Source organism: Bos javanicus, chromosome X (assembly GCF_032452875.1).
Source record: "Bos javanicus breed banteng chromosome X, ARS-OSU_banteng_1.0, whole genome shotgun sequence".
Classification (NCBI taxonomy): domain Eukaryota; kingdom Metazoa; phylum Chordata; class Mammalia; order Artiodactyla; family Bovidae; genus Bos; species Bos javanicus.
In genome coordinates, this window is record NC_083897.1 from 97,846,385 (window position 1) to 97,854,118 (window position 7,734).

Sequence of the window (7,734 nt, forward strand, 5' to 3'; positions counted from 1 at the left end):
GATGGGGTTATACAAAAATGTCACATCATCAACCTAAAGGGGTGGGATGGGAGGAGATTCCAGAGGGAAGGGATATATGCATGAGTGAAGTGAGTGAAGGTCACTCAGTCGTGTCGACTCTTTGCAACCCCATGGACTATACACTGCATGGAATTCTCCAGGCCAGAATACTGGAGCGCATAGCCTTTCCCTTCTCCAGGGGATCTTCCCAACCCAGAGATCAAACCCAGGTCTCCTGTATTGCAGATGGATTCTTTACTAGCTGAGCCACAAGGGAAGCCCAGATATATGCATACCTATGGATGATTCATGTTGTTATATGGCAGAAACCAACATAACATTGTAAAGAAATTATCCTCCAATTAAAAATAATTTTTTAAAAAGTCACAGGATTAATCCCATCAACAGCCATGTTACTACAATAAAGTTATTTATAAACATTAATTAAATTTGCTATCACCACATTATTGCAATATCAAAGAAACTGAGTCATTTCACTTCTTCATGAAAAATTACATTGATATGGTTACTGAAAGCTTTCAGTAATAAGGAGAAAAAAATTTTTTAACAATTTCAACACAGAATAGAATGTTCAGAATCTTATATTTCATAAAAATATCAATAATCATGGTACCATCTTGGTCTATAAATGATATTCTCCACAAAGAACTTTCAAGTGTTTTTTTTTTTTTTTTTTTAAACACCATGAAGGGGACATTAGTTAAAGTTTCTCTCTGACACATTTTTAAAAAACCTATTAGTAACTTTGCCATAAAACTGATTTAAGGTAGTTGTGTTTTTTTCAGAAACACTGAGAATAATCCAATATTTAGTATTAATACTCAAATCAGCACACTGACATAATAGCAACATTTTATAGACTAGCTGCAATTTTCAGTAACTGTGTTCACCAACTGTGTAACAGAATTGTAGCGTTCTCCTAAGCCATATGCATGTCTCATATAAACAAGTATTAATAGGTCTTCTGGATATTCTTTACCAACAAAAATAGGAGGAGAATCTGCCTGTATTACCTCTATTGGTTTTCATAAAATGTGAGATAAGGCTCTTAGCTCAAGTTGACCCCCTCCCCCATGAAGTTGCGTTTACAATATCATCACAGTACTTTCCAAACTCGTCTGGAGTATACATAGCTCCCATATTAGGATTTGTTAAAAATGGCAGAAAGTCTTCCACATGACTTTGCATATAGTTACCAGTTTGACATCTTAAGGCAGCCACAGGCAGAATGCAGTTCTGTTCTTTCAGTTGATCTTCAATGGCTCTATACATACAGTGCCATCAGATGGAATCTATTTAATTTCCAACTGTCTAGCTGCCAATGTTTGAGCAAGTTTTTCACTTTCTACATGTCTAACTCTGGTTAAGTTTTCAATATCAGCTTTGGCTATCCTTTCTTCCCACTCCTTTTCCAGTGTAGCTTTTTTGTCTTTACTCTCTTTAGAAGTCAACTTCAACTGATCCATCTCCCCTTTATATTTCTGTTCCATTTCTGCTTATAACTTAGAAACATCTTCTGTAAGCTGCTTCCTCCTCTTTTTGTCATTCCTGGGAAAAGCAGTCTTCATACCCTGTATTTTGGCTTGCAACTCCTTCTTTTTGCAATGCCTTCTCACTAGCTGTTCCTCTTCATCAAGCTCCTCAGTCAAGACTGCCTCCATGATGACCAGGTCTATCTTTAATTTTCTTAAAGAGATCTCTAGTCTTCCCCATTCTATTGTTTTCCTCTGTGTCTTTCACTGTTCACATAGGAAGGCTTTCTTATCTCCCCTTGTTATTCTTTGGAACTCTACACTTAGATGGGTATATCTTTCCTTTTATTCTTTTCCTTTCACTTCTCTTCTTTTCTCAGCTATTTGTAAGACATCCTCAGACAACCATTTTGCCTTTGTGCATTTTTTTTCCTTTGGTAATGGCTTTGCCTACTATTGCCTCCTGTGCAATAGTAGCTTCCCTGAGAGCTCAGTTGGTAAAGAATCTGCCTGTAATGAAGGAGACCCCAGTTTGACTCCTGGGTTGGGAAGATCTGCTGGAGGAGGAATAAGCTACCCACTCCAGTATTCTTGGGCTTCCCTTGAGGCTCAGCTCGTAAAGAATCCACCTGTAATGCAGGAAACCTGGGTTTGATCCCTGGGTTGGGAAGACCCCTGGAGAAGGAAAGGCTATGCACTCCAGTATTCTAGCCTGGAGAATTCCATTGACTGTGTAGTCCATGGGGTCACAAAGAGTCAGACACTACTGGGCGACTTTCACTTTCACTTCCTGTACAGTATTATGAACCTTCATCCATAGTTCTTCAGGCACTCTGTCTATCAAATCTAATCTCTTAAATCTATTTGTCACTACCACTGTATCATCTTAAGGGATTTAATTTGGGTCATACCTGAATGGCCTAGTGGTCTTCTCTACTTTCTTTGATTTAAGCCTGAATTTTGCAATAAAGGAGTTCATGATTTGAGCCAGAGTCAGCTCCTGGTCTTGTTTACTTGTTTCTGTTGACTGTATGGAGCTTCTCCATCTCTGGCTGCAAAGAATATAATCAATCTGATATAGGTATTGACCATCTGGTGATGTCCATGTGTAGAGTCGGCTCTTACGTTTCTAGAAGAGATTGTTTGCTATGACTGGTGTGTTCTCTTGGCAAATCTCTGTTAATGTTTGCCCTGCTTGGTTTTGTACTCCAAGGCCTAATTTGCCTGTTACTCTGGGTATCTTTTGAGTACCTATTTTTGCATTTCAGTCCCCTATCATGAAAGGTCTGTCTAGTCAACCTATGGTTTTTCCAGTAGTCATGTGTGGATGTGAGAACTGGACCATACAGAAAGCTGAGTACCAAAGAACTGATGCTTTTGAAATGTGGTGTTGGAGAAAACCCTTGCAAGTCCTTTGGACTGCTAGGAGATCAAATCTGTCAATCCAAAAGGAAGTCAGTCCTGAATATTCATGGGAAAGACTGATGCTGAAGCTGAAGCTCCGATACTTTGGCCACCTAATGCAAAGAACTGACTCATTGGAAAAGACCCTGACACTGTAAAAGACTGAACAGCAGGAGGAAAAGGGGATCACAGAGGATGAGATGGTTGGATGACACCACTGACTCAATGGACATGAGTTTGAGCAAGCTCCAGGAGTTGGTGATAGACAGAAAAGCCTGGTGTGCTGCAGTTCATGTGGTTGCAGAGTTGGACACAATTGAGCAACTGAACTGAAGTGAATCCCATATTCTGCAACATGGATGAACCTAAAGATTATTATGCTAAATGAAGTGAGCAATATAGAGACAAATATCATGTGCTATCACTTATATGTGGAATCTAAAAAAAATGATACCAATGAACTTATATTCAAGATAGAAACAGATCCACAGACATAGAAAACAGACTTGTGGTTTACCAAAGGGGAAGTGAGAGGAGGATAAATTTGGAGTTTGGGATTAACATAAACACTATTACATATGAAACAGATAACCCCCACTTATCTCCTGCATAGCAAAGGAAACTATACTCAATTGTCAGGGAACATTTAACAGGAGGATTCCTGCATGCTGTTTTTTATTTTTCAAGGATTTTCTGTTTCTTATTGGTTCTTATTCCAGGAATGAGTAAAGCTGCATGTAGTTTTCAGGACTGAGGTCATGGGATGAGACATGCAGTGACTCTTTTCAGTGTCAGTGACCTTGTATGTATTAGACTATCCATATTGTGGCTATTGATAAAATTTCATCCTGTGTAATAGCTGAGTAATCATCTTACTAAAGATATATAAGCCTTCATTTCTGCTAATAAAGGACCTTTGCTCCATCAGAGCTTGGGTCCCCGTGTCTCTCTCTCTCTCTCTCTCTCTCTCTCTCTCTCTCTCTCTCTCTCTCTGTCTCCTCAGCTGATTCTTTGGAGTGCAGAGACCCATCTTGCTCACTCTCCTGCCTGGGCTTCTAAGACTCTCTTGAGAGGGCGCCCTATGCCTTCACCCACCTCGAGAGGGCGCCCGGTGCCTTTGTGAGAGATGCAAGTCCTGTGTCGAGGGCTTTAGTGGTTTTCTGCATAAACCAGAAAGTATCAGCTTCTCTCTCTCTCTTTCTAATCATTGCCTCCGGACCGCCAAGTCCTGGTCCATTAAAGGACCCCAATAAGTGGTGCCCAAAACAGGGACTCTGGTATACATGGCATTTCAGTCACAGGGATTCAGGACCTATTGAGGTCGGTAAGTACTAAGACATGGGTCAAACGGCTGGAAAGCCCCATCATTTCTCTATGTTACTTCACCATTTGTTTAAATCTCAGGGACTTTTGGTTGTGTGCCAATGACTAGAGCCTTGCTTTCAAACAATGTTTAAATATAATCCGTGGTTTCCTGATAAAGGCAGTTTTGATTTAGAAATTTGGCACTAGGTCAAAGAAAATGTTAAATGAGCCACCAAACAAACAAACAAAAAAAAAAACACAACATATTTCAGTTGATTTCTGACCATTTAAAGGTAAACTCTAGCCCTCCTAATATTCAACAACAGACAGAACACTTATTGCATGAAAATAAATTAGATGATGAAACTTTACAAAAGGCCCAATTAAAACAACATAAAATATTTCAAAATTTTCTTATTAGCCCTGCCCCAGCTGCTCCGAATGCTCCTCCTCTGCCAACAGGCACAACTCCAAAAGTCTCTCCTTTGTTGGAGAGGAACTCCCCAGGTCGGTAGGTGCCCAATATGCTACTGGAGATGAGTGGAGAAATAACTCCAGAAAGAATGAAGGAATGGAGCAAAGCAAAAACAATACCCAGTTGTGGATGTGATTGGTGATAGAAGCAAGGTCCAATGCTGTAAAGAGCAATATTGCATAGGAACCTGGAATGTTAGGTCCATGAATCAAGGCTAATTGTAAGTAGTCAAACAGGAGATGGCAAGAGTGAACATCAACATTCTAGGAATCAGCAAACTAAAATGGATTGGAATGGGTGAATTTAACTCAGATGACCATTATATCTACTGCTGCAGGCAGGAATCCCTTAGAAGAAATGGAGTAGCCATCATGGTCAACAAAAGAGCCTGAAATGCAGTACTTGGATGCAATCTCAAAAATGACAGAATTATCTCTGTTCATTTCCAAGGCAAACCATTCAATATCACAGTAATTCAAGTTATGCCCCAATCAGTAATGCTGAAGAAGCTGAAGTCGAATGGTTATATGAAGATCTACAAGATCTTTTAGAACTAACACTCAAAAAACATGTCCTTTTCATTATAGGGGACTGCAATGCCAAAGTAGGAAGTCAAGAAACACCTGGAGTAACAGGCAAATTTGGCTTTGGTATAGGGAATGAAGCAGGGCAAAGGCTAATAGAGTTTTGCCAAGAGAACACACTGGTCATAGCAAACACCCTCTTCCAACAACACAAGAGAAGACTCTACACATAGACATCACCAGATGGTCAACTCTGAAATCAGATTGATTATATTCTTTGCAGCCAAAGATGGAGAAGCTCTATACAGTCAGCAAAAACAAGACCAGGAGCTGACTGTGGCTCAGATCATGAACTTCTTGTTGCAAAATTCAGACTTAAATTGAAGAAAGTAGAGAAAACCACTAGGCCCTTCAGGTATGACCTAAATCAAATCCCTTATGATTACACAGTGGAAGTGAGAAATAGATTTAAGGGAATAGATCTGATAGATAGAGTGCCTGATGAACTATGTGGAGGTTCGTGACATTGTACAGGAGACAGGGATCAAGACCATCCCCGTGGAAAAGAAATGGAAAAAAGCAAAATGGCTGTCTGGGGAGGGCTTACAAATAGCCTTACAAATAGTGAAAAGAAGAGAAGCAAAAAGCAAAGGAGAAAAGGAAAAATATAAGCATGTGAATGCAGAGTTCCAAAGAATAGCAAGAAGAGATAAGAAAGCCTTCCTCAGCGATCAATGCAAAGAAATAGAGGAAAACAATAGAATGGGAAAGACTAGAGATCTCTTCAAGAAAATTAGAGATACAAAGGGAACATTTCATGCAAAGATGGGCTTGATAAAGGACAGAAACGGTATGGACCTAACAGAAGCATATGATATTAAGAGGAGGTGGCAAGAATACACAGAAGAACTGTACAAAAAAAATCTTCATGACCAAGATAATCACAGTGGTGTGATCACTCACCTAGAGCCAGACATCCTGGAATGGGAAGTCAAGTGGACCTTAGAAAGCATCACTTTGAACAAAGCTAGTGGAGGTGATGGAACTCCAGTTGAGCTAATTCAAATACTGAAAGATGATGCTGAGAAAGTGCTGCACTCAATATGCCAGCAAATTTGGAAAACTCAGCAGTGGTCACAGGACTGGAAAAGGTCAGTTTTCATTCCAATTCCAAATAAAGGCAATGCCAAGAATGCTCAAACTACCACACAATTGCACTCATCTCACATGATAGTAAAGTAATGCTCAAAATTCTCCAAGTCAGGCTTCAGCAATATGTGAACCGTGAACTTCCAGATGTTCAAGCTGGTTTTAGAAAAGGCAGAGGAACCAGAGATCAAATTGTCAACATCCACTGGATCATCGAAAAAGCAAGAGAGTTCCAGAAAAACATCTATTTCTGCTTTATTGACTATGCCAAAACCTTTGACTGTGTGAATCACAATAAACTGTGGAAAATTCTGAAAGAGATGGGAATAACAGACCACCTGACCTGCCTCTTGAGAAACCTATATGCAGGTCAGGAATCAACAGTTAGAACTGTACATGGAACAACAGACTGGTTCCAAATAAGAAAAGGAGTACATCAAGGCTGCATATTGTCACCCTGCTTATTTAATTTAGATGCAGTGTACATCATGAGAAATGCTGGGTTGGAAAAAGCACAAGCTGGAATCAAGATTGCTGGGAGAAATATCAATAACCTCAGATATGCAGATGATCCCACTCTTATGGCAGAAAGTGAAGAGGAACTAAAAAGCCTCTTGATGAAAGTGAAAGTGGAGAGTGAAAATGTTGGCTTAAAGCTCAGCATTCAGAAAACTAAGATCATGGCATCTGGCCCCATCACTTCATGGCAAATGGGTGGGGAAACAGTAGAAACAGTGTCAGACTTTATTTTGGGGGGCTCTAAAATCACTGCAGATGGTGATTGCAGCCATGTAATTAAAAGATGCTTACTCCTTGGAAGGAAAGTTATGACCGGCCTAGATAGCATATTCAAAAGCAGAGACATTACTTTGCCAACAAAAGTCCGTCTAGTCAAGGCTATGGTTTTTCCAGTGGTCATGTATGGATGTGAGAGTTGGACTGTGAAGAAAGATGAGTGCTGAAGAATTGATGTTTTTGAACTGGTGTTGCAAAAGACTCTTGAGAGTCCCTTGGACTGCAAGGAGATCCACCCAGTCCATTCTAAAGGAGATCAGCCCTGGAATTACTTTGGAAGGAATGATGCTAAAGCTGAAACTCCAGTACTTTGGCCACTTCATGCGACGTGTTGACTCGTTGGAAAAGACTCTGATGCTGGGAGGGATTGGGGCAGGAGGAGAGGACAGAGGATGAGATGGCTGGATGCCATCACTGACTCGATGGACATGAGTTTGAGTGAACTCTGGGATTTGGTGATGGACAGGGAGTCCTGGCGTGCTGCAGTTCATGGGGTCGCAAAGAGTCGGACATGACTGATTGACTGAACTGTACTGAATGAAAGTTATGCTATTTTTGTTGTTGTTGTTGCTAGATTAGAAACTATTAT

The 7,734-nt window shown here is 40.3% G+C and overlaps 1 pseudogene; it reads right to left on the bottom strand.

The window, feature by feature from the left end:
- Nucleotides 1-881: 881 nt before the first annotated feature.
- LOC133243427 (deubiquitinase OTUD6B-like) lies at nt 882-1,511 on the bottom strand (annotated as a pseudogene).
- Between the last annotated feature and the right edge of the window lie 6,223 nt (nt 1,512-7,734).